This window comes from Lissotriton vulgaris, chromosome 8 (genome assembly GCF_964263255.1).
Source record: "Lissotriton vulgaris chromosome 8, aLisVul1.2, whole genome shotgun sequence".
NCBI lineage: Eukaryota > Metazoa > Chordata > Amphibia > Caudata > Salamandridae > Lissotriton > Lissotriton vulgaris.
Window position 1 is genome coordinate 21,064,874 of NC_141696.1, and position 26,542 is coordinate 21,091,415.

At 45.8% G+C, this 26,542-nt stretch overlaps 1 protein-coding gene and 1 long non-coding RNA gene across 2 annotated transcripts in view; both read left to right on the forward strand.

Moving 5' to 3' along the window:
* LOC147693259 (uncharacterized) lies at window positions 1-25,300 on the forward strand. Its single transcript, XR_015299254.1, has 4 exons — window positions 1-314; window positions 4,191-4,298; window positions 23,646-23,700; window positions 24,999-25,300. It is a non-coding gene; the product is annotated as an uncharacterized LOC147693259 (long non-coding RNA).
* LOC147693258 (uncharacterized) overlaps window positions 1-26,542 on the forward strand; it is a 544,251-nt gene that overhangs the window by 278,043 nt on the left and 239,666 nt on the right. The window lies entirely within an intron of this gene.

A 26,542-nucleotide genomic window follows, 5' to 3' on the forward strand; every position in this document is an offset into this window, starting at 1 on the left:
ACACGCAGGTGAGCAGCGTCCGAGGATCACACGCGGCGTCAATCATGGAGTGAGACGCGGCTCTAATGCAACAGGAACACTGGAATAATAAGGAAACCATGAACTACCAATGGGGTGGGAAGTGTGGCCCTTGCTTCACCTTGCCCTGGGTGACGTCACTCAGGCGTCCAATCAAGGGATGGATAAAAGCCCTCGGGGCTCAGCTGCCGGGCTCACTCCCGCCGACTCCAGAAGCATGAAGGTCGCCGGCTCCCTGCTCCTCCTCGCTCTGCTCGCCTTCTGGGCCGGGGACGTGTTCTCAGCGCCATATTACGGTAAGAGCCCGAACCAAGATCACTTTTTGAGGCAGGTGATGTTTGTTGGCAGCTCGAGAGGCCCCAGACTGTAGGGGCTGCTGGATTAAAACCACAGGGACATACATGAGCACCGGGCACAAGTGCTGGAAACAGCGAGGGGGCGGGTGGGGTATTTCATTGAATTGAATTAGGGATTCGTAAAACGCTGCTGTCCCTCCCAAGGGAGCACCTTGGCGCTAGGCGGTATGCAAAGGCAGAGGAAGTACTTTTGAGGAAGGCAGGGGCTCTGGGGGCCTTTGAGGGTTCTTCCAGGGCTTTGAGGGCCGGGTCTCACCGGGTCTGAGCACCGGCACTTCTTTCACGGGGGCTTAGAGACCAGCTCCCCTACCCCTTCCCCCCCCCCCCCCCCCCCCCCCAAACACGAGCCGTGGCCCTCGCACCGAGGGCTCGAAGGGGCTGCGCGCAGCGGCGTTGAGCTCAAAGTGCTTCAACCCCCCCCCCCCCCCCCCCCTCACACACAATGTGGAAGCTGCATTGTGTTGCAACTCTAGAAACACCCACAGGAACACACTGCCTCTAGCCGCTCTGTCTAAAAGACCCATCTTGGCGTTTAAAAAAAGTTTGAATAGAGTATGGTGGGAGGATGTGGCGTTGTGCCCCGAAGTGCTGACTTTGGACCTTGGTAACCTGGTTCAAGTCTCGGTGTGGCTTAACGTCCCGTGATTTCGGGTAAATCACCTCTTCGCTCTGTGCTTAAAAATGACTGGGGCCTTGTGTTAATGTTACAAGTGCTCATGAAAAGCGCTCCAATACCTCCAGGCCCAGTTGGCGCTATATAAAACTGCACAAAATAAATGGAATAAACACGAAATGCTGGTTTTCAGAGGCGACGAAAGCAGATTCGCCTGAAACACTCACAGGTTCTGAGGAGCAGAATTGAGCTAAAACAGTGAAAGCACCCTAGAAGGAAGGCACTACCTTTAGCTCATAACGACCCCCATACCCCCCCCCCCCCCCCGCTCGGGTCTGGCTCTGCTTGTCCCATGAGTCCTTGCGCTCGCCCATCTGTATTTTTTTTTATAGCAAACGCGTGAATAAGTCGGCGCAGTATAAGATACATTTCTAATCACAAATGGACGTTACCGTTTTATAAGCCTATCTTCGTTTTAATAGCGAAATTGCCTCCTAATTGTTTTGTCCTGGTCGCAGTATTAACTTTTTATTCCAGAATAATTTTAATCTCGACTGTAATTTTCAAGGGATCTGTTAAGAATTGTGCGAAATCTAGTGTTGGAAGTTGGCAGGCTCTCATCAGCCTGAAATAATATTGGCTGAAAGCAAAGATATTCAGTCTGAGAAAGCAGACATGAGTTGCGCAGCAGTCGCTGACACTTGACGGAACTCCTTTGGGTGGGTTTAGGCTCCGGGTCAAATTAACAAAGGGCAGTGTTCACAGGGGAGCCATCCTGGGGCTGAATTGGGCTGACCGCTGTAGTGGGCGCAGTCAAAATCTGAATAACACAACCGCATACTGATGCATGAGAACCTACACGTAAGTATATTACATATAGCTTAAATAACCCTACTGTACATATTAAGGATTTAGCAAGTTACAGAAGAGTTCCACGACTATAGAAGAATGAGGCTGAAGGCAAAGTTCCTTTATAAGGTTGTAGAGGTAACTTGTAATATCACTTTAATATATGCTAGGGTGTACTTTATTCCTTATAATACATGATCGCACGCTTGCCTTCCCATGATACTCAAATATCCTTGGTATTTAGCTTTTTCATATGAAATAGATAGGATGGGTGCAGGTGTGGAGAATAAAAGTAGAGTTTGTATTGTAAAATTAAACACACTAAAAAGCAGTTGGATATTTGTTGCAAAATATATTTATATCAGTTTAACATAAGTAATTTTAAAAATAACGCTCTTTAATTTCATGAAGTGCACAAAAAATAAACATTTTGCCATAATATCGTCCTTCTGCATATCACTGTTCATCTAGAAAAACAAAGCAGAAGAAACAAGCATTGGCATAGCCAATAGCTCTTGCCTTTGGGACCTTATAAGTGTTTAGTCATGCAACAGTTGAGGTTGTTGCACCAAGGATGTTGTGCTGGATAACTAAACACTTATAAGGTCCCAAAGGCGAGACCTCTTGGCTAGGCCAATACTTGTTATCATTATCAAGTGCCGATGCAGGACAACAATAAGACCATACAAAGTGTCCAGATAACGCTGGTGATTAATGATCCTGCTAGAGAGCTATCATTGGTATGTTAGTAGTTTTTAAATGCAGATGACCTGTGTTTTATGTGGATAGCTCAGTGGGTTACTGCCTCTGTCACAGAGATCCTTGTGTTAGGTGGAGTTCAGAAGTTACAATCCTAACATAGGACATTAACCAATGAATTGTCATCAAAGAGCTGCAAACAAACATGAATGGTATAATTAGAGCTTCGCTTTTTTTGTTTTGTGATAGTTAGAACTGCCCCAGTCTTTCATTATTCTAATGTTGCTTAAACGAGTGTTTGGGCAGATATACATTTTTATCCGTAAAGCTGACCCCATGGAATACTCTTTAAATCCTAAGGTTGTTTCCCCAGACCAAACCCTCTTCAAATACACTGCCCACCAGTATTGATAACATGTGAATCCTACACCTTGCAATCCTCACTGGCTTATGTGGCATTCCCTGTAGTCTGATTTACATACATGTACGATTCATGGTCTCTGTATAATGTGTGTGTGGTGTAAAGTACTGACACACACTACCCCGATATGAGTAGCGCTATCCAGCAAAGGACATGCATATGAGGTAGGGGTTACGTAAAGATGAGGGGCGCTGGTGGAGGGTGGAAGTGAGGGAGTCCGAGGAAGATTTCATAGGTGGAGGGGGGGAGCTTGGGAGAGATGAGGGGCACTGGTGGAGGGTGGAAGTGAGGGAATCCGAGGAAGATTTCATAGGTGGAGGGGGGAGCTAGGGAGAGATGAGGGGCACTGGTGGAGGGTGGAAGTGAGGGAATCCGAGGAGGTAGTGGGAGATGCTGCAGAGATGAGGGGAACTGGTGGGGGGGGGGGTGGAAGTGAGGGAATCCGAGGAAGATTTCATAGTTGGAGGGGGGAGCTAGGGAGAGATGAGGGGCACTGGTGGAGGGTGGAAGTGAGGGAATCCGAGGAAGATTTCATAGGTGGAGGGGGAGCTAGGGAGAGATGAGGGGCACTGGTGGAGGGTGCAGTGAGGTAATCGGAGGAGGAGGTCATGAGGGGGAGGGGCTATGGGGAGATGAGGGTCACTTGTGGCAGTGAGGGAATCCGCGGATGAGTTCATGAGAGGAGAGCTAGGGAGAGATGCATTAGCCTTTTAAACCCTGGCACCAGCCTTGCTGTCCCTGCTCTGAGGTCAGGACACCAGAGACCTGAAGGGAAAGGACATGGTCTTTCTGAGCACAGTTTACCTTATACAATTCGATCCGTTTGTCCTTCTCTTGTCCCTCAGCATCAAGTAGGAGACTACTTCATGCTTAGGGCCCAAGAGTCGGGGGAGACAGCTGATGTCATGAGTCCCAAAGCAGAGATGATGTCACTTCTTGTACAGCCGCCATTTTGGTGACTTGTTGTTCATGTTTGAGTCTGGAACATCCCAAGGGAGGGTTTCTCTCTAGGGGGTGGATTCAGAATGAGGCAGGTGGGATTTGGATTTCGGTGTTGAGAAGTGAGCGAAGGTTCACGGCTCTGAGGGAATGGCGTATCGACTCCCGCCTGCCATTACCTGGATCATCTTCGGGCAATAAGATGCTATTTCATTACTATGGTGACAGAATGGGGCTCACAGGTTTTAAACATGTTAATAATGTATATTCATACTGCCGTATTTCTCTCTTCTAGATGTAGGAGCGTGCGTTGAAGAGTGTGGACTAGCATATGATGACGATTGTCCTGCGGGCCAGACCTGCGTAAGCAATGGCTGTGGACATGAGTGCAGACCAAGCCACGGTGAGTATTGGCGCGTGATAGGAAATGGGCAGCTTGAGAAGAGAAGGCTGGCAGCAAGTCTTGTGGTCCTCCCATGGTGGAACCCCTCCTCCCAAGGGTTGTGAGGGTCCCACCCTGGGCTGTGATGCTGCCTTGAGCCTTTATCTGATGCAATAAAGCCTTAATGCATCTGTGTCTCCTACTAAAATGGAGGCATGTGATGAGATCATGAGATAGATCACTGGCTAAGATGATCAAATATGATGTGTGAGTTGTACATATTTTGTTTAAAGTGTGCATGAATATATAACTAATGTGTAGTCTTATTTGTATATTTTATTTTTCAATATTCCTATTGAAGTCAGGTGATGTTTAAAGCAAACTAGAATAATGGAGCTGCTGAATTCAAAAGCACAGACACATATAACTACATCAACACTGGACCCAAGACCTGGGAAATATAGCAATGGAACAAGTTATCATATTTAAATCCCAATGATGCCTTACAGGGACATCCCAAATATATAATATGAAATCAGCCAAATTAAAATAAACAACATTTTAGCAGAATCCCAAAGTAATTCAAAAACATTTTTTTGGTTTGCTTTACGATTTTATAAATCACGTTTAGGTTTTTCCAAATGTCAATTGGTGGTATGCCTCACAGCTGAAAGCCACACTGATCTTAAACAGATGTGTCGCACCTTTAAATTGTGTTTAGAGAGAAAACGAGGTGTTCATTAGGAAGTGATAATATTCATAAGCAGCCCCCCGGGGGGCCTCTGGTGCAGATCCAGAGGCTGCTCCCAGTGGGCTGGGTTTAAAGCGCCCTGAAGCCAGCTTACACACGTTCAGCGTCATTACAGCCACGCAGCCGCCCTGCCAGGGCACAGGGGACACTTCCCTGATCCCTTTTGCCTCAAGATGGGGGAAGGAATGGAGTCCCCGCTCTAAATATAGGGGGGGGCTCTCTCCACACCCCCAGGTTCACCCCCTTTATGTGTCCGCAGCATCTCAGTGTAATGAAAGACTGACTGCACAGAAGGAAGTGTGGAGAAGGCACATGTAAGGCTGCAGTCCCAACCCCACCCCTGTGGAGACTAGGGTGGGTGTAGGTAATGCCTACAGCTCCCCTCCGGCCCCACAGCCTCGACGTCACCATTTATGGCTTTAGTGCCCCAAATAAATCCCAGCTCCACACACAGACCATCAGTTCAAATATCCGTCCGTTTCTAGGCGCGTGGTCACTTCTGATAAACAGGGCTGCCTGGACGGTGATCCCCTGAAATACCAGGGTTACTGAAAGTGACATCACACACCCTTTGACATCCATGATATCACAGGAAGTCACATCACACACTCACTCACTGAGTTAGTGAAAGAAAGATAAAGCACTGAGACTAGGGAGACAGAGGAACAGTTAGTGACCGAAATGAAGAATGCAATGGAACATACGGTGGGGAGAGAGAGGGAGAGAGGGGACAGGTGAGAGACGTAGAAGAGGGGCACACACACCACTCACTTTCACATAAATCATGTCATACACATTGAATTTCATGCATTATCTTCACTCACACATACCCTTTCGCATTCTCATACCATTCACATACATGAAACAGCCTTAACCACACAGCCTTAACTGTGCATGACTGAACCACGCATGGGCCTTTACCACGCGTGTGCCTGTACCACGCATGTCTGCTACACATATGCATGGTTTAGACGTTAGTAGTAGTTAGCGCTCATTACTCGAGGCGGAGGGCCAGAGGTGACTTCTGCCTGCACGAGGAACGGCTTGGTGAGTATGATTTCTGGGAGTTAAGGGTCGGGTAACTTTGTAGGGTTTTGAGGCTCAGGGCCGGTGGTCAGGATACTTTATAGGGCAGAGGGCGGTTTTAGGGCTCAGAGTGGGGGCTGGGTAGGTTGCAGGTCCATGTTTTAGGCCTTCAAGAAAGGGGTCAGGGTACTTTTTACAGCTGCAGGGACGGTTTTAGGGCGGGAGTCTGGGTTTTTTTTAAGGTCCAGGGCCAAGGTTTTAGGGCTCAGGGCATGGGGTGTTGGGGTCCATTTCAGAGCTGGGTTTTAGGGCTCAGTGCCCGGGAAAGGGGGAGGCTTCGTTTTTAGAGCTGGGTCCAGGCTTTCAGAAGCCAGGGTGGGGGGGCTGGGGTGTTTTTAGGGCTGGGGTTATACTCCGGCCAGGGGTCTGGGATTTAGGACCGGTTTTAGAACTAAGGGGAGGCCAGGGCATAACTTTAACCGCACATATGCCTTTACCAATTATGCTATCACAACTAAATCAGTTGTGAAGCCATGGGTGGTAAAGGCATGCATAGTTAAGACACGCATAGTTAAGACCGCGTTGTTCAGGCATGCGTCGTGAGGGATTGCACCCCTTCACATTCACACAGGCCACTCTGACTCGCATATACCCCTACCCTTTCACATTTAGACCTCCCATACACTTTCAAATAAGCCCGGTCAAATTCAAACCTAACCATTTAATTTCACGCATGCCCCATCACATTCACACATACACCTTCATATCACATATACCTCTATGCATTCACTAAAACCCTTTCACATTCACCCTTTCACACTCGCATGTTCACATAATACCCCTTCAAATTCAAACATACCTTTTACATTCATATATATATCCCTTCACATTAAAGCATGCCCATTCACACATAGCTTTGTACGTTCATATAGTCCCATTAACAGTCATGCATACCATTCACAAACACTCTTTCATATTCACACACACCTTTACATTCACACAACCTTACACATTCACACACCATTAACATTCAGATACCTGTTTCATCATACCCCTTTACAGTTATGGTCACCCCATCACGTTCTCACACAGGTTGTAATATTCATGCATACTCGTGCTTATCACTTCACATTCAAAAGTACCCCTTCACAAACACACAGACCACCCTAATTCACATTTACACGTTCACTCATACCCTTTCACATTTAGACCTACCACACACTATCAAATAAGCCCTGTCTTATTCAAACCTACGTATTCAATTTCATGCATGCCCCAGCACATTCACACATACACTTTCGTATCGTATATGCCCCACATTCACATATATTCTTTCACATTGACATTTACTTTCACACTCACACATACCCTTTGACATTCACGTTATTAGCCTTCACCTATACCCCTTCACATTCAAACATACTACTTCGTTCATTTATCCTTTCAAATTCGTGTATGTCCTTTCACACTCACACATAGCTTTGTATATTCATACAAACCCCTTCATATTCACCCATACCCTTCACAACTACTTTTTTAAATTCCCATATGCCCTTTTATATTCACACATACCCTTCCACATTCACACATACTAGTTTATATTTAAATATTCCCCTTCATATTCATGCACACCCCTTCAGTCACACACAGCTCTTAATATTCATGCACACCCCTTCAGTCACACACAGCTCTTAATATTCATGCACACCCCTTCATATTTATGCACACCCCTTCAGTCACACAGCTCTTGATATTCATGCATACCCCTTCAGTCACACACAGCTCTTAATATTCATGCACACCCCTTCAGTACCACACACCTCTTAATATTCATGCACACCCCTTCAGTCCCACATCTCTTAATATTCATGCACACCCCTTCATATTCATACACACCCCTTCAGCCCCACACAGCTCTTAATATTCATGCATACCCCTTCATATTCATGCACACCCCTTCAGTCCCACACACCTCTTAATATTCATGCACACCCCTTCAGTCACACACAGCTCTTAATATTCATGCACACCCCTTCAGTCACACACAGCTCTTAATATTCATGCACACCCCTTCAGTCACACACAGCTCTTAATATTCATGCACACCCCTTCATATTCATGCACACCCCTTCAGTCCCACACAGCTCTTAATATTCATGCACACCCCTTCAGTACCACACACCCCTTAATATTCATGCATACCCCTTCATATTCATGCATACCCCTTCATATTCATGCACACCCCTTCAGTCCCACACAGCTCTTAATATTCATGCACACCCCTTCATATTCATGCACACCCCTTCAGTCCCACACAGCTCTTAATATTCATGCACACCCCTTCAGTACCACACACCTCTTAATATTCATGCACACCCCTTCATATTTATGCACACCCCTTCAGTCACACAGCTCTTGATATTCATGCATACCCCTTCAGTCACACACAGCTCTTAATATTCATGCACACCCCTTCAGTACCACACACCTCTTAATATTCATGCACACCCCTTCAGTCACACACAGCTCTTGATATTCATGCACACCCCTTCAGTACCACACAGCTCTTAATATTCATGCACACCCCTTCAGTCACACACAGCTCTTAATATTCATGCACACCCCTTCATATTCATGCACACCCCTTCAGTCCCACACAGCTCTTGATATTCATGCACACCCCTTCAGTCCCACACAGCTCTTAATATTCATGCACACCCCTTCAGTCCCACACAGCTCTTAATATTCATGCACACCCCTTCATATTCATGCACACCCCTTCAGTCCCACACAGCTCTTGATATTCATGCACACCCCTTCAGTCCCACACAGCTCTTAATATTCATGCACACCCCTTCAGTACCACACAGCTCTTAATATTCATGCACACCCCTTCAGTCACACACAGCTCTTGATATTCATGCACACCCCTTCAGTACCACACACCTCTTAATATTCATGCACACCCCTTCAGTCCCACACAGCTCTTGATATTCATGCACACCCCTTCAGTCCCACACAGCTCTTGATATTCATGCACACCCCTTCAGTCCCACACAGCTCTTAATATTCATGCACACCCCTTCAGTCCCACACAGCTCTTAATATTCATGCACACCCCTTCAGTACCACACAGCTCTTAATATTCATGCACACCCCTTCAGTCCCACACAGCTCTTAATATTCATGCACACCCCTTCAGTACCACACACCTCTTAATATTCATGCACACCCCTTCAGTCCCACACAGCTCTTAATATTCATGCACACCCCTTCAGTCCCACACAGCTCTTAATATTCATGCACACCCCTTCAGTACCACACACCTCTTAATATTCATGCACACCCCTTCATATTCATGCACACCCCTTCAGTCCCACACAGCTCTTAATATTCATGCACACCCCTTCATATTCATGCACACCCCTTCAGTCACATACCCCTTCATATTCATGCATACCCCTTCATATTCATGCACACCCCTTCAGTACCACACACCTCTTAATATTCATGCACACCCCTTCATATTCATGCACACCCCTTCAGTCACATACCCCTTCATATTCATGCATACCCCTTCATATTCATGCACACCCCTTCAGTACCACACACCTCTTAATATTCCTGCACACCCCTTCATATTCATGCACACCCCTTCAGTCCCACACAGCTCTTGATATTCATGCACACCCCTTCAGTCCCACACAGCTCTTAATATTCATGCACACCCCTTCAGCCCCACACAGCTCTTAATATTCATTCACACCCCTTCAGTACCACACACCTCTTAATATTCATGCACACCCCTTCATATTCATGCACACCCCTTCATATTCATGCACACCCCTTCAGTCACACACAGCTCTTAATATTCATGCACACCCCTTCAGTCACACACAGCTCTTAATATTCATGCACACCCCTTCAGTCCCACACACCCCTTCATATTCATGCACACCCCTTCATATTCATGCACACCCCTTCATATTCATGCACACCCCTTCATATTCATGCACACCCCTTCAGTCACACAGCTCTTAATATTCATGCACACCCCTTCAGTCCCACACACCTCTTAATATTCATGCATACCCCTTCATATTCATGCACACCCCTTCAGTACCACACACCTCTTAATATTCATGCACACCCCTTCATATTCATGCACACCCCTTCAGTCACATACCCCTTCATATTCATGCATACCCCTTCATATTCATGCACACCCCTTCATATTCATGCACACCCCTTCAGTCCCACACCCCTTCACATTCATGCACACCCTTCAGTCCCACACAGCTCTTGATATTCATTCACACCCCTTCAGTCACACACATCTCTTCATATTCATGCACACCCCTTCATATTCATGCACACCCCTTCATATTCATGCACACCCCTTCAGTCACACAGCTCTTAATATTCATGCACACCCCTTCAGTCCCACACACCTCTTAATATTCATGCATACCCCTTCATATTCATGCACACCCCTTCAGTACCACACACCTCTTAATATTCATGCACACCCCTTCATATTCATGCACACCCCTTCAGTCACATACCCCTTCATATTCATGCATACCCCTTCATATTCATGCACACCCCTTCATATTCATGCACACCCCTTCAGTCCCACACCCCTTCACATTCATGCACACCCTTCAGTCCCACACAGCTCTTGATATTCATTCACACCCCTTCAGTCACACACATCTCTTCATATTCATGCACACCCCTTCATATTCATGCACACCCCTTCAGTCACACACAGCTCTTAATATTCATGCACACCCCTTCAGTCACACACAGCTCTTAATATTCATGCACACCCCTTCAGTCACACACAGCTCTTAATATTCATGCACACCCCTTCAGTCACACACAGCTCTTCACATTCATGCATACCCCTTCATATTCATGCACACCCCTTCATATTCATGCACACCCCTTCAGTCACACACAGCTCTTAATATTCATGCACACCCCTTCAGTCACACACAGCTCTTAATATTCATGCACACCCCTTCATATTCATGCACACCCCTTCAGTCACACACATCTCTTCATATTCATGCACACCCCTTCCTATTCTTGCACACCCCTTCAGTCACACACAGCTCTTAATATTCATGCACACCCCTTCAGTCACACAGCTCTTAATATTCATGCACACCCCTTCAGTCACACACAGCTCTTAATATTCATGCACACCCCTTCAGTCACACACAGCTCTTAATAATCATGCACACCCCTTCAGTCACACACAGCTCTTAATATTCATGCACACCCCTTCAGTCACACACAGCTCTTAATATTCATGCACACCCCTTCAGTCACACACAGCTCTTAATATTCATGCACACCCCTTCAGTCACACACAGCTCTTAATATTCATGCACACCCCTTCAGTCACACACAGCTCTTAATATTCATGCACACCCCTTCAGTCACACACAGCTCTTAATATTCATGCACACCCCTTCAGTCCCACACACCCCTTCATATTCATGCACACCCCTTCATATTCATGCACACCCCTTCAGTCACACAGCTCTTAATATTCATGCACACCCCTTCAGTCCCACACAGCTCTTAATATTCATGCACACCCCTTCATATTCATGCACACCCCTTCAGTTCCACACAGCTCTTAATATTCATGCACACCCCTTCAGTCCCACACAGCTCTTAATATTCATGCACACCCCTTCAGTCCCACACAGCTCTTAATATTCATGCACACCCCTTCAGTACCACACAGCTCTTAATATTCATGCACACCCCTTCAGTACCACACACCTCTTAATATTCATGCACACCCCTTCATATTCATGCACACCCCTTCAGTCACACACAGCTTGATATTCATGCACACCCCTTCATATTCATGCACACCCCTTCAGTCCCACACCCCTTCACATTCATGCACACCCTTCAGTCCCACACAGCTCTTCACATTCATGCATACCCCTTCATATTCATGCACACCCCTTCATATTCATGCACACCCCTTCAGTCACACACAGCTCTTAATATTCATGCACACCCCTTCAGTCACACACAGCTCTTAATATTCATGCACACCCCTTCATATTCATGCACACCCCTTCATATTCATGCACACCCCTTCAGTCACACACATCTCTTCATATTCATGCACACCCCTTCATATTCTTGCACACCCCTTCAGTCACACACAGCTCTTAATATTCATGCACACCCCTTCAGTCACACAGCTCTTAATATTCATGCACACCCCTTCAGTCACACACAGCTCTTAATATTCATGCACACCCCTTCAGTCACACACAGCTCTTAATATTCATGCACACCCCTTCAGTCACACACAGCTCTTAATATTCATGCACACCCCTTCAGTCCCACACACCCCTTCATATTCATGCACACCCCTTCATATTCATGCACACCCCTTCATATTCATGCACACCCCTTCAGTCACACAGCTCTTAATATTCATGCACACCCCTTCAGTCCCACACAGCTCTTAATATTCATGCACACCCCTTCATATTCATGCACACCCCTTCAGTCCCACACAGCTCTTAATATTCATGCACACCCCTTCAGTCCCACACAGCTCTTAATATTCATGCACACCCCTTCAGTACCACACAGCTCTTAATATTCATGCACACCCCTTCAGTACCACACACCTCTTAATATTCATGCACACCCCTTCAGTCACACACAGCTTGATATTCATGCACACCCCTTCATATTCATGCACACCCCTTCAGTCCCACACCCCTTCACATTCATGCACACCCTTCAGTCCCACACAGCTCTTAATATTCATGCACACCCCTTCAGTCACACACAGCTCTTAATATTCATGCACACCCCTTCATATTCATGCACACCCCTTCATATTCATGCACACCCCTTCAGTCACACACATCTCTTCATATTCATGCACACCCCTTCATATTCTTGCACACCCCTTCAGTACCACACAGCTCTTAATATTCATGCACACCCCTTCAGTCACACACATCTCTTCATATTCATGCACACCCCTTCATATTCTTGCACACCCCTTCAGTACCACACATCTCTTCATATTCATGCACACCCATTCATATTCATGCACACCCCTTCAGTCACACACAGCTTGATATTCATGCATACCCCTTCATATTCATGCACACCCCTTCATATTCATGCACACCCCTTCAGTCCCACACCCCTTCACATGCATGCACACCCTTCAGTCCCACACAGCTCTTAATATTCATGCACACCACTTCAGTCACACACAGCTCTTAATATTCATGCACACCCCTTCATATTCATGCACACCCCTTCAGTCACACACAGCTCTTAATATTCATGCACACCCCTTCAGTCACACAGCTCTTAATATTCATGCACACCCCTTCAGTCACACACAGCTCTTAATATTCATGCACACCCCTTCAGTCACACACAGCTCTTGATATTCATGCACACCCCTTCAGTCACACACAGCTCTTGATATTCATGCACACCCCTTCAGTACCACACAGCTCTTAATATTCATGCATACCCCTTCATATTCATGCATACCCCTTCATATTCATGCATACCCCTTCATATTCATACACACCCCTTCATATTCATGCACACCCCTTCATATTCATGCACACCCCTTCAGTCACACACAGCTCTTGATATTCATGCATACCCCTTCATATTCATGCACACCCCTTCAGTCACACACAGCTCTTGATATTCATGCATACCCCTTCATATTCATGCATACCCCTTCATATTCATGCACACCCCTTCATATTCATGCACACCCCTTCATATTCATGCACACCCCTTCAGTCACACACAGCTCTTGATATTCATGCATACCCCTTCATATTCATGCACACCCCTTCAGTCACACACAGCTCTTGATATTCATGCATACCCCTTCATATTCATGCACACCCCTGCATATTCATGCACACCCCTGCATATTCATGCACACCCCTTCAGTCCCACACAGCTCTTAATATTCATGCACACCCCTTCATATTCATGCACACCCCTTCATATTCATGCACACCCCTTCATATTCATGCACACCCCTTCATATTCATGCACACCCCTTCATATTCATGCACACCCCTTCACTCACACACAGCTCTTAATATTCATGCACCCCTTCATATTCATGCACACCCCTTCACATTCATGCACACCCCTTCAGTCCCACACAGCTCTTAATATTCATGCATAGAAGTTGAAAGGGTTTTGTAAAGCGCTCTACTACCAGGCGGTTTCTTGGCGCTGTAGAAGGAGCCTGAAACTGAGGGAAAGAGGGGAGGGGTGTTAAGAGTAAGTGTTGAGAGAAGTAGGCGGAAGAAAAGAGATGGGGTTTCAAAGCTGCCCGAAAGTCAAGGTAAGATGGAGTAGATCTGATAGCTAAGGGAAGGGCATTCCAGAAGAGTGGGGAGAGTGTCGAGAACCTGGAGCATACCCCTTTGTACTTGTGCATAAAACTTCCTTTTTCAAAATTACCCCTTCACATTCTTTGATACTCCTTCCCATTCATGCACACCCCTTCACACCCCACTATGGCCCTTCAGGTCCATTCTTATCTTGTGACAATCTTGCATTTCCTCTCACATTTATGCGTTCACCGTCGGATTCATGCTAATTGACTTACATTCACATATTGCCCTTCGCTTACAGGCATATCCCTTCACTTTCACACACCCCTTGACATCCACACATACCCCTTCATGTTGATGCACACCCCTTCACATTCACACATACCGCTTAATGTTGATGCACACCCCTTCACACATACCCCTTCATGTTGAGGCACACCCTTAACATTCACACATAGCACTTCACACTCAAGCATACCCCTAAATTCATTCACTACACATCACATTCAGTCATAGGTTCTCAATGACATTTAAACCATCACATTACGCATTTAAATCTGGTCTGGGTTTTCTTGCATTTCCTCCGAGGTGGATCTGGCCTGGCACTACAGAGTGGACTGTTCCTATTGGAGTGGAATTAAGACTAATTTACATATGGCCAATCTTTGTTTAAAGTAGCACATTGACAAAAAACAGTGGTCTGAAATGTGGCCCTGTAATTACCAAATGCACAGATTAATTCCTGCATTTCACCCATCACCAGTGATTTTTCTCAATGCTAGCCTTAGGCCGTTGCACCTTGTGTTTTTAGCAAGAGTTACATACCTGGGGCCTGATTCACAAAAGTAAACTGAGCCTAAAGTCTAACTTTACGACTTTCGGTATTCACAAAGGCCATTTAGGAGTAGTAAAGTTAGACTTTTTTAAGTTACACTTAAGTTTTGATCTTGGGGCCTAAGAGTAGGTTGGAACATCTGATGTCAAGAGTACCAAAGCCTAGATGTGGTCACTTCTTGTACACCGGCCATTCTGGTGACTTGTCCATATTTGACAGTGGACTGCATCATTTATTCTTGCACCCACTATGGCTTGAATAGTGGGATAGCTAGTGTCAGCGAATAAAGAAATTCCTTCCCCTAAAACTCTGAGGTGAAAGAAGCAGCCCTCCGATGCCTTCTATCAGGATTTTAAAGGAAATGTCCTCATCAAATATCATACCAAGATCTGTGAGTCCTGAAAGAAGCTGGGTTGAGACCCAGTGTGTTATGTCAGCAATCAGAGAATCAAATAGATGACCCAGATAACACAGCACCCTTAGCAGAGTTATGTTTGAGTTAAGTTTAAGGCATTTTCTTGTCATCCAGCATGCAAGTGTTCTGAATCCCCTTTGTAATGCATTATGGACCCCAGTGGTGTTTCTATCAAGGTTTAGAACCAACAGGGTATAAGACATACATGAAAGATGGTATGTAGTAAAGAGATTGGGAGGAGTTACATACAGATTGAAGAGTCCTGCTTAATGAGGACTCCTGCTGGTATCTGCAAAATGTGGATAGCCAATGACTTAAGGGGGCGGGATGCAGAGCTCCTGGGTACAGCCCACTAAGAAAGACCAGTCCAACCCTGGACTCCCCTTTGATGCCCGGCCTTACAAGTCGAGATAAATCTGGTCATTGGCTGTTGAAAGGTCAAGAAGACTCTCAGTGGCGGCTCTTCCTCGGCCAATGATCATGCAAAGCTCTTTTTGAACAGTTATCAGGCCCACAGTAGTGCAGTGCTGAGCCCTACAACCAGCTTGACCTGGGTCTAGCAAAGGTGCAAGCATTCCCTCCATCACATTTTGTATGTTTGATGTACAGCCTTAAGTGGCAAAGTTATGCTCAGACGCGGGTCCCGTTCTCACAGTTCGACTAGTAGCAACCTACACCCGACTGATGAGCCGCAATTAGTGCAAAACTAGTCTTGTGTTATGGTTCAGGAAGGAACTCCCCTGGCTGTTCGGGCTGGACTGTCCCTATTGGCGCAGGGTCAAGACTGGTTTGCATATGGTGCTAAAGAACAAAAGGGTCACTAGTGGTCAAACAGTATGTGGCTGAAGAAAAACAGTGGCATAGGCTGTGTCTTATGCATGTGGCACCACAGTGTACAGAAAACCATCGAGAAGCCCTCTTAGACCCCAGGTCATAAAACCCCCTCTTGAGAAACTAACGTTCGTTACTACTTTCATTACTCTGTCCACCCAAGTACAAATCAGTCCGAAAGAACTGGCGCGTTTTGAATACAGCAGGAAGATCTCTTCCTCTCCCTCTTTTCTCTTTCAAAAGAGGACCGAGTCTACATGATGGGTTGATACATACTAGACCTAAACTCTTCAACCAAGAAATGACCACCACATTGTGGGGCCTCCTGTCTGTTCAGGGTCACTACCCTTGTGGGTCCTGCACAGCCTGCCCACAAACGCAAAAGACATTGACGGTCGACATTGGTACCAACGGACCTTGGGTATTAAAGAAACACACTAACTGTAATAGTGAAAGTCATATACATGGAGACATGCCCATGTTCCCTCAGATACGTAGGGATGACCACTAGAAAAGTAAAGCTTCACATCAAAGAACATAAAAGCACAAGAAGATGGAATAAACAAGCAACGCGTCTTACAAACCACTGCCTGACAAGAAAAGACAAAGCTGATGGGTGGTATAAGCAACCATTCATCCCCCCCATGTCAGTGATCCTGAACGTTTCTTGTTCATTGGAGAAAAGCAATGGATTTTTAATCTCCAAAGCGACACAGGTCTGAACGAGGACATTCCATGGGTTACTATTTATTTTATACCCATTTCCTATTTGTCTAACATTGTTCCAATCTATAGACGTTCAGGATATGTAATACCGGTCTATACTAGTCTGAGTCATTAATATCACGGCGGGACAAGTGCAAATGGGGAGTGAAAAAGGATTAACCAAATCAATCGGAACGGCTAACGGGCTTAAACAAGGGTGCCTTTTAGCACCGATATTATTTTCACTATACCTTAGTGATCTACCAAATCATCTGCAACAATGCTCTAGTCTGCCTCCTAAGGTTGCCTCGCATAGAGTACACGCCCTGCGCTATGCAGACGACATTGTTATGTTGGATCTAACCCCCTTTGGTTTACAAATGCTCCTGGATTCCCTAAATGATTATTCAAAAGACCACTATTTAATTCCAAACTTAACAAAAACCAAAGTGGTAGCATTTACTGGTAGGAAAAAAAGTGCTAAATACTGTTGGAACCTTGGCGGGGTAAAAGTTGAAGAATGTGACGAATATACCTACCTTGGCAGAATTTTTTCAAAGAGCCTGCAAAATACAAAACAGATAAATAACTTAACGAGAATCAGAAATACATGCCGGGGCTCTTTCTAGACTGTACTCTGCCACAGGAAATAGACACTTCTCTTCATTGTTAAAAGTGTATAGAGCGAAAATTCCTCCTGTTTTATCTTACGCTACCGAGCATATACCAATAAAGCAATGGATTTAAATGAAGGGAAAATTTAGAAAAAAATCTTAAAGGTTTCTAAATCGACACCGGTTCAAGCCCTAAGACTAGAGTTTTCAATAACAAGTTCTTACTCTACAGCTGTCGCCAATGTTATCAGATGGGCTGATAACATCTTGCATGGGAAGGAAGGAACATTGCGCTCCCTATTAAAAATCGAGACTTTTTCATCAGACGCATCAAAGCTCAACTTTTATAGTAATATGACAGTGGCATTTGAAATCGCTAAACTCACCAAAGATATCTTGCTCACCTGGTCAAACTCCCAACTGAAACTCTTTCTAAAAAACTTTACACCTAGATTAAGCTTCGACCTTGATTTTGCACATTGTAATAAGTTACCCTCATACAAACTTTTTGCTGAGACACTGGAATACAAGAAAGTACAGCCTTATATAGGGTTCTCCCTTACGCACGGTGCAAGAAGGGCAATAACAATGTTGCGTTTAGGCATTTTACCTGTCAACCTTTACTTCTAGATGGTCACTAGATGGATCTCCTATATGTAAATTCTGTCAAGGAGGCGATCAGAACATTGAGCATATTTTATTTGTATGCCCCTATCCAAATATAGTTACAGCACGGTCAAGATATCTAGATCCGATATATCACAAATATAGAATTACTACAGTAAAAAATTTGATATTAGTGTGTAAACAACCTCCGATGAATGGGTCTATTATAATTTTTATACATTTCTAAAGTCTTTTCTAACATTATATTATTCTTCCTGATTTATCTATGTAAAATGTTTTTAAATATTTGTCGTCCTCAGTGGAGTACCAAAACAAATAAAAAAAATGACTTTTTTTTTCACGGCGGGACAAGGTCACTGCATTCTCATTCCTTCCTTTTACATCATGACCAACCTGCCCTTTCTAGTTTGGTAAACCAATACCGCATTGGAATCTCATTTTCTACACACCACCTAGCCACCACTGGCAGCACCTCAGAATTGCCATGGAATAATATATTGGAAGACTCTTGGTCAGGAGGCTGTGTCCTACATACGGTATACACATGTGCTATTCTATACAAAATGACCTGAATATCAGCATATAGTGTTTTTCCAGGTCCCTTTTCAAATATCATGGGCAATACCTGACTCACTGAGTTTCCACCGGTATAATTGACCTTCGAGAACCAACTACCAAAACGCACCTAGTACTCAAAATAGTTGGTCACTACGGACAGCTCTTTCAACTTGCTACTGAGTAAAGGTTGGGAACTCTGCCTCTAAAACCGTTCATAATAGTGCCAGTACATTAAATCACCCGGATGTTTGCAGGTGTCTTTAGGACCCGTGTTAATATCATGTGAAACATCTGATTCATGCAGTATTTACAGACCTATCTGATTTCATCACCAATGTTTCAAGCCTATTGGGCAGACGGGGCACTGCTATCATTCCGTCATTGTTGCGGCAACCAATGAGAAGCCCACTTCTCCCGCAGACTGCTAAAGATCCGGTATCTCCACTGACTTTTGCTACCATTACGTCCTGGGTTTGCTGCAACCAACGAGAGCTCAGTCTTCCCATTTCAACACACACGGTCATTGGGTGCCTACATTTCTTTTTCTCCCCAACCGGATGAAGTCTATACTTCTGGCTTGATAAGCTAGGCGGGCCCCTTTGTGGTCCGTAAAGGTGTTTTCACAGATCTGCTCATTAATGAAACAGAATCACTGGAACGTATACACACACTAGCTAATGAATAGGAAATCTGCCTTTGCAAAGCATATTGAATGCATGGATTACGATCGGCTGAGTCCACGCCATCGACTCTAGTCAGTGAAACTGAAACTTTACTTTGCTGTGATCAGCTTAAACCAATGCACGTGGACTTATTTCTCGTATCCTCAGACTATACGTTTTTGCTTGCAACAAGGGCATTGGTTGATAACCTTTACCATACAACCGGATACGATATATTATTTCCAGTGAATTTTGGCAAGACGGGTCTCCCTGTGGTCCGCACATACACATCTAAAAACTGCTCTATTTCTACTATTGCGAGCCCGCAGTAGCCAGTTAGAATATACGTGCAGTCTCCATTTAGGTCCACATTTTGGCAAGCGGGAAGACCAATTAAGATTAATTAAAAGGCCTAGAAATAGTGCTTGTCCTGCTCCAGTCGGTACCTCCCCCTCGGCTTAGGACTAAGCCAGAGGTACCGACGGACAGGTGCGGCCAGAATAAATCAGCGAAGGCACGACTGGGGGGTTACTACCAACTGCCTCAGCTAGCCCAGGGATGATACCAAGATTTGGCGGCACCTTCTCCAAGAGTATTCCTCGACTGTTGCCATCCTTCATTCCTCATTTTGACTGCCGGTCTGTCTATTTGGCCATCTTTTCAGTCCTTCTGGGCAATTTCTTTAAAGACAACGCTGAGATTTTAGGCATCCAACAATATAACCAGGTTATGTGATACAAGGCACTTTATAACTTAGACTGGGCTATCTAACCATATGGTTACAATAAACATTATTTAAACATCAACAGGTCTCTTAGACAAGTTAAAGTTCAAAAATTTGTACAGTGCACTACTCACCCTGAGGGTCTCAAGGCGCTTGAGGGAGGGGGGGTATTTTATTTATCGAATATCCAAGTGTAGTTGCTTTCTGAAGGAGAGGTGGTTCTGTGTAAAGCGGAGGTGGGTGGGGAGAGAATTCCAGGTTTTGGCTGCTAAGTAGAAGGATCTTACCCCCCCCCCCCCCCCCCCCATGGTGGATCTATGGATGCGAGGAATTGCGGCGAGGGCTTGATTGGAAGATCGTAGTTGGCGGGTGGCGGTGTAGAAGGACAGTCGTGTGAGGCATTTGGGTCCTAGGTCGTTGAGGGCCTTGTGTGCGTGGGTGAGGAGACAGAACGTTATTCCCTTGTTGATGGGGAGCCAGTGGAGGTCTTTCAGGTGACTGGAAATGTGAGCTTGACAGGGGATGTCCAGTATGAGTCTGGCTGAGGCGTTTTGGATGCTTTCGAGTTTTTTCTGTAGTTTGGCTGTGGTTCCGGCGTAAAGGGTGTTTCTGTAATCCAGTCGGCTTGTGACTAGTGCGTGGGTGAACGTCCTTGTTTTGCTGGGGATCCAGCAGAAGATTTTTTTGAGCATGCGTAGGATGTTGAAGCATGATGATGAGACTGCGTTGACTTGTCTGGTCATCGAGAGGGAGGAGTACAGGATGAAGCACAGGTTATGTGCGTAGTCCATAGGTATGGGTGCGGTTCCCAGGGCCGGTAGCCACCATGAGGAGTCCCAGGTAGAGAGGGATGAACCTAAGATGAGGACTTCCGAGTTCAGTTTTAAACGGCTGTTCTTCATCCATTCGGCTGCTTATTTCATTCCTTCGTGTATGTTGTTTTTGGCGGTGTTTGGGTCTTTGGTGAGGGAAAGGATCTGTTGGGTGCCGTCTGCGTAGGAGATGTTGAGGTTGTGTTGGCGTGCGAGGGGACTCATGTATATGTTGAAGAGGGTGGGACTAAGTGATCCGTGTGGTACGCCGCAGATGACTTTGGGGGCCTCTGATCTAAAAGGGGGGAGGCGGACTCTCTGGGTTCTTCCGGCGAGGAATGAGATGATCCAGTCCAATGCTTTTCCTTGTATTCCGACGTTGCTGAGGCGTTGTATAAGGGTGCTATGACAGACTGTGTCGAAGGCTGCGGAGAGGTCAAGTAGGATGAGGGCAGCTTTTTCTCCGTTGTCCAGTAGAGTTCGAATGTCGTCTGTTGCTGCGATGAGGGTGGTTTCGGTGCTGTGTTTGGCTCGGAAGCCGGACTGTGGGGTCGAGGGATTTGTTGGATTCAAGGAAGGCGGCAAGCTAACTGTTGGCTTTCTCAATGACTTTGGCAGGGAATGGGAGGAGCAAGATGGGGCGGTAGTTCAGTTCAGTGGAGTCTGCTGTTGGTTTCTTCAGAAGGGCGCTGAGTTCGGCATGTTTCCAGCTTTCCGGGAAGGTAGCGGAGTTGAAGGAGCAGTTGATGACGTCACAGAGATGGGGTGCGATAATGGAGTCTGCTTTGTTGAAAATGTGGTGGGGACATGGGTCGGTTGGCGATCCTGAGTGGATGGAGTTCATCAGGCGGATGGTGTCTTCAGTGGTGATTGGGTTCCAGGCGCAAAGGTTGTTAGAGGGCTGTTTTGTTTCGGAGGTGGGTGGAGTGGACTGGTCTTCAGACTGGTTTTCAAAGCTGTTATGTATGTTGGCGATTTTGTTGTGGAAGAATGAGGCTAGGGAGTCGCAAAGGTCTTGGGAGGGAGTGATGTGGTTGGTGCCGGCGGTGGGGTTGGTAAATTCTTTGACTATGTTGAATAGTTCCTTGCTGTTTTGGGCGTTGGCGTCAAGACTATCCTTGAATGCTGATTTCTTGGTGGATCGGATCAGTTGGTGGTGTTTGCGGGTGGCGTTCTTGAGGGTGGCCAGGTTGTCAGTGGTTGGGTTTTTTCTCCAGGCTTTCTTGAGGGTACGACAGAACTTCTTTGATTTCTTAAGGTCATTGTTGAACCAGGGGGCTTTTTTGCTACCTTGCTTGATTTGGTGGTTTTTCAAGGGTGCCAGTTCGTCGGCGCTGTGCGAGATCCATTGTGTGAGGTTGGTGGCTGCTTGGTTTGGGTACGATTATTTGGCAGGAGGGTTCTGGTGAAGCTATGTGAAGAGGTGGTCGGTGGTAATTTTGTTCCAGTTTCTTGGGGAATAGGTTGTGGGTCGTGGTCTTTTTGTAGTTGAAGTGAACGCAGCTGTGGTCCGTCCAGTGGAGAGCTGTGTTGTGATTGAAGGAGATGTGCTTGCTGGAGGTGAAGATTGGGTCGAGCGTCTGTCCTGCATAGTGGGTGGGGGGTATTGACAAGTTGTTCGAGTCAGAGGTTGGCCATGTTGTCCAGAAGGGTGGTGGTGTTGCTGTCGTTTTTCTTTCCCAGGTGGAAGTTGAGGTCTCCCAGTAGAATGTAGTCCTCGGAGGGGAGGGCGTGTGGGCTGATGAAGTCAGTGATGTCTTCGCTGAATTGTGTGCGGGGTCCTGGTCTGTAGATGAGGTTGCCTTTGAGTGTTGTCTTGGGGTCGGTGTGGATCTGGAAGTGAAGGTTTTCGGCGGTAGCGAGGTTGTCGTTGGAAATGGTCGTGATGCGGATGGTGTTCTTCTGGGCGCTGCCTCCTCCTGTTTGGTTGGTGCAGTCCTTTCGGATGATCTTGTAGCCGCCCGGGATGGCTATGGCGATGTCTGGTGCTGATGAGGCGTTCATCCAGGTTTCTGTAAGGAAGGGGACATCCGGCGATGTAGTGTCGAGTAGGTTCCAGAGTTCAATGGCGTGTCTGTGGAACGAGCAGGTGTTGAGCAGGATTCACTTTAGGTGGTTAGTGTCGGAGCTCTGTTTAGAGTCTTTGAGTTTGGTGTGGGTCCTGATGCAGTTGAACTTGCAGGTGAAGGGTCCATGGGTATGTCCTGGGGCGGCTTGGTAGCAGTTTGGTGGGCGGCCGGGGTTAAGGGCTGAGAGGGTTGCGGCGTCGTATGTTATGCAGGCGGAGTGTATTTTGAGAGGGCCAGGGGGTCTGGCGCTGGGCGTGGTGTGTAATTGTTACATCCAGTGATTTTATTTATTTTTTTCTGTCTGTAAATATGTATGTGCTGGTATACATGTGTACATTATTTTTTTTTACAGGAACCAAATTATCTTTCCGAAACACCGCTTCCTGATTTTGGAACACCGTCAAATGGTAGGGTCTCTGATTATTTACTTTCATTATTATATATTTTCTTCACATATTTGCAGTAGTGTTTCAGTATTTGGCCCTGAAGAAAGCCACTGAACTACCTATCGTCCTTGATTGGCTGAAACATTTCGACCTATTCAAACTTCATTGGATAGTTACCATCTATTTTTACTATCCTAACACTATTTTTAATCTGGACATTATGATGACCGCTTAATAAATTGGTTCTTCTGGCATTATAATCTATTTTAGTTCACTTTTTTAACACTGCAATATATTTTTCAGCACCACCGCATCTCAATCTTTGGTTGTTGTACACCACTGGCGGATCCTTCCTTGGATGTCCCACGATAAACAACTAGTGGGACTCCTGGATGAGATACCAGTTCTTTTACAAAAAAATCCCAGATGATGATGCTCCACCATTGGGTGGGCTGATGGGTTTTCTGTACACTGTGGTGCCACATACATGACACAGCCTATGCCACTGTTTTTCCTCAGCCACATACTGTTTGACCACTAGTGTCCCTTTTGTTCTTTAGCACATGCAGATTGGGGGAAGGGCACTGAAGGGTCAGTAATCTCCAATCCCCTTGGGACCCCCTTTAACGTTTGTTTACTATTGCATATGGTGCTACCTGAGATGGCATGATGGGTGGGAAAAAGAATGCTGGATTAGAATGCTAGTGAGTGTCAGTGGTCATACACTTTGAAAGCATGTTCTTATCATCTTTTGTGTGTTTAATAAACTACTGAGAACATCACATGGTATCTGTGCTCCTATTTCATCTACATGGAAATCTTCAAAGCCTAGATTTAGGCAAAGGTGCAATGGAACCCGCTGTGCAAACATTTATCGTTTTTTATTTTCCTACTTTCTTCAGTAAAACATTTTTCCTTAGGAGAAAGCACTTCTCCCACACCCCATCAAAACTGAGTGATCCAGCCCTTGGCTCAAATAAATCTCTGGCCATTTTGAGGGAGGGAGGGGGTGATATTAGAGTTCCCCTTAGTGGGATTTATGACTGCAGGTGTCTCTCCATTCATAGTGGAGGAATCCTCAACAGTAAATCTATTTGTTGCTACCAGGAATCCCTTTGTGAATATGTGGCAGACTGAAGTGGAGATTTTTTCAGTACACTTCTAAACTAGTCAAGAGCTTCTGGTCCAGGTTCAACATTGGCCAGGTTAACCGTTCTTATGCAGATTACTTTGTTGTTCTGCCTCATTGATCCTTAACTTTGCGTACAAACCATGCATGGCCTTTTATTGAATTGTATCCTTGTTTTTCAGAATAATAGGATCATCTGCATCCAGGGTCTCAACATTCGATGTCCACCAGGCCCTGGGTCTTCTCTCTTCGCGCCAATTGAGAATGGAGCAGTTGCGGCAATGTTTGCGGATGCTGTTTGTCACTATTTGTTGTTTATGATATTGCTTGGTACACTGATGCATAACAGGAAAAATAAAGATGTCTTTTAATATTAAAATCCTCCTCTTTAATACATTGCAGATAGTTTCATGCATTGACTACAAAAATCTCATAAATTCATAACCTACGCATTCATGATGCATACCGTTGTTGTGAAGGGTCTTGTGGGCTTGGGTGAGAAGTATATAAAATTTTCATATAAAAATACAACTTGAAAATAAATTCAAAATACATAACAGACAACATTTTTAAGTTTATATTTAACTTCTTATATTATTGGTGAAGTCAAACAATCAATCAGGGGCTTGTATAGCGCAGTTACTCACCCGTGAGATCCTCCAGTCACTGGGGGGGGGAGGGGGGGCTGCTGGTCCTTCAGGGTGTAGGATCATTAGAAGAGCTAGGTCTTGAGGGCCTTCCTGAATTGGGTTAGTGATGCAGATTGCCAAAGGTGGAGGGGCAGGGTGTTCCAGGTCTTTGTGACGAGGAAGGAGAACAATCTTCCTCTGGTTCTGGTCTTGTGGATCCTGGGGACGGAGGCTAGGGCAAGTTGGGTGGAACAGAGTTGTCTGGCAGGTACGTGGAATGCAAGGCAGTGGTTCAGGTATGCTGGTGCTTCATTGTGGAGAGCTTTTTAGACATGTGTGAGGAGCTTGAAGGTGATTCTTTTGTTGACTGGGAGCCTGTGGAGTTGTGGGAGGAGTTGGGTGTTGTGGCGGGGGGTGTTGAGGACCAGTCTTGCTGCTGCATTTTGGACTTTCTGTAGTTTCTTGATGTTTCTGGTTCACGCCGGCGTAGAGTGCATTGCTGTAGTTGAGTCTGCTGGTGATGAGTGTGTGTGACCGTATTTCTTGATTCTGTGAGGATCCATCTGAATGTCTTTCGAAGCAGGCGGAGTGTGGAAGCAGGCTGAGGAAACCGCATTCATTTGACGGTTCATTGTGAGCTATGAGTCCAGTATGATGCTGAGGTTGCGTTGCATGGTCCGACGGGGTGGGAGGGGGATCCCAGAGCGGCTAGCCACCATGAGTCATCACAGGCTGAAGGGGTGGGTCCCAGGATGAGTACTTCAGTCTTGTTTGAGTTCAGCTTGAGGCAGCATCTTTCATCCAGGTAGCAACAACCTTCATTCTGCTGTGGAAGTTGGTTCTGGTAGTTTTGGGTTTGTTGGAGAGGGAGATGATGATCTGAGTGTCGTTGTCATAGGAGACTATGGTGAGTTTGTGGCTTTTGACGATGATTGTGAGGGTCCATGTAGATGTTGAAGAGGGTGGGGCTCAGGGAGGAACCCTGTGGCACTTGGCAGCTGATCTCAGTTGGTTCTGAGAGGAACAGGGGTGGTTTGACTCGCTGCATCTTGCTGGTGAGGAAGGAGTGGATTCAGTCCAGTTCTTTGTTGCGGATGCAGGGCTG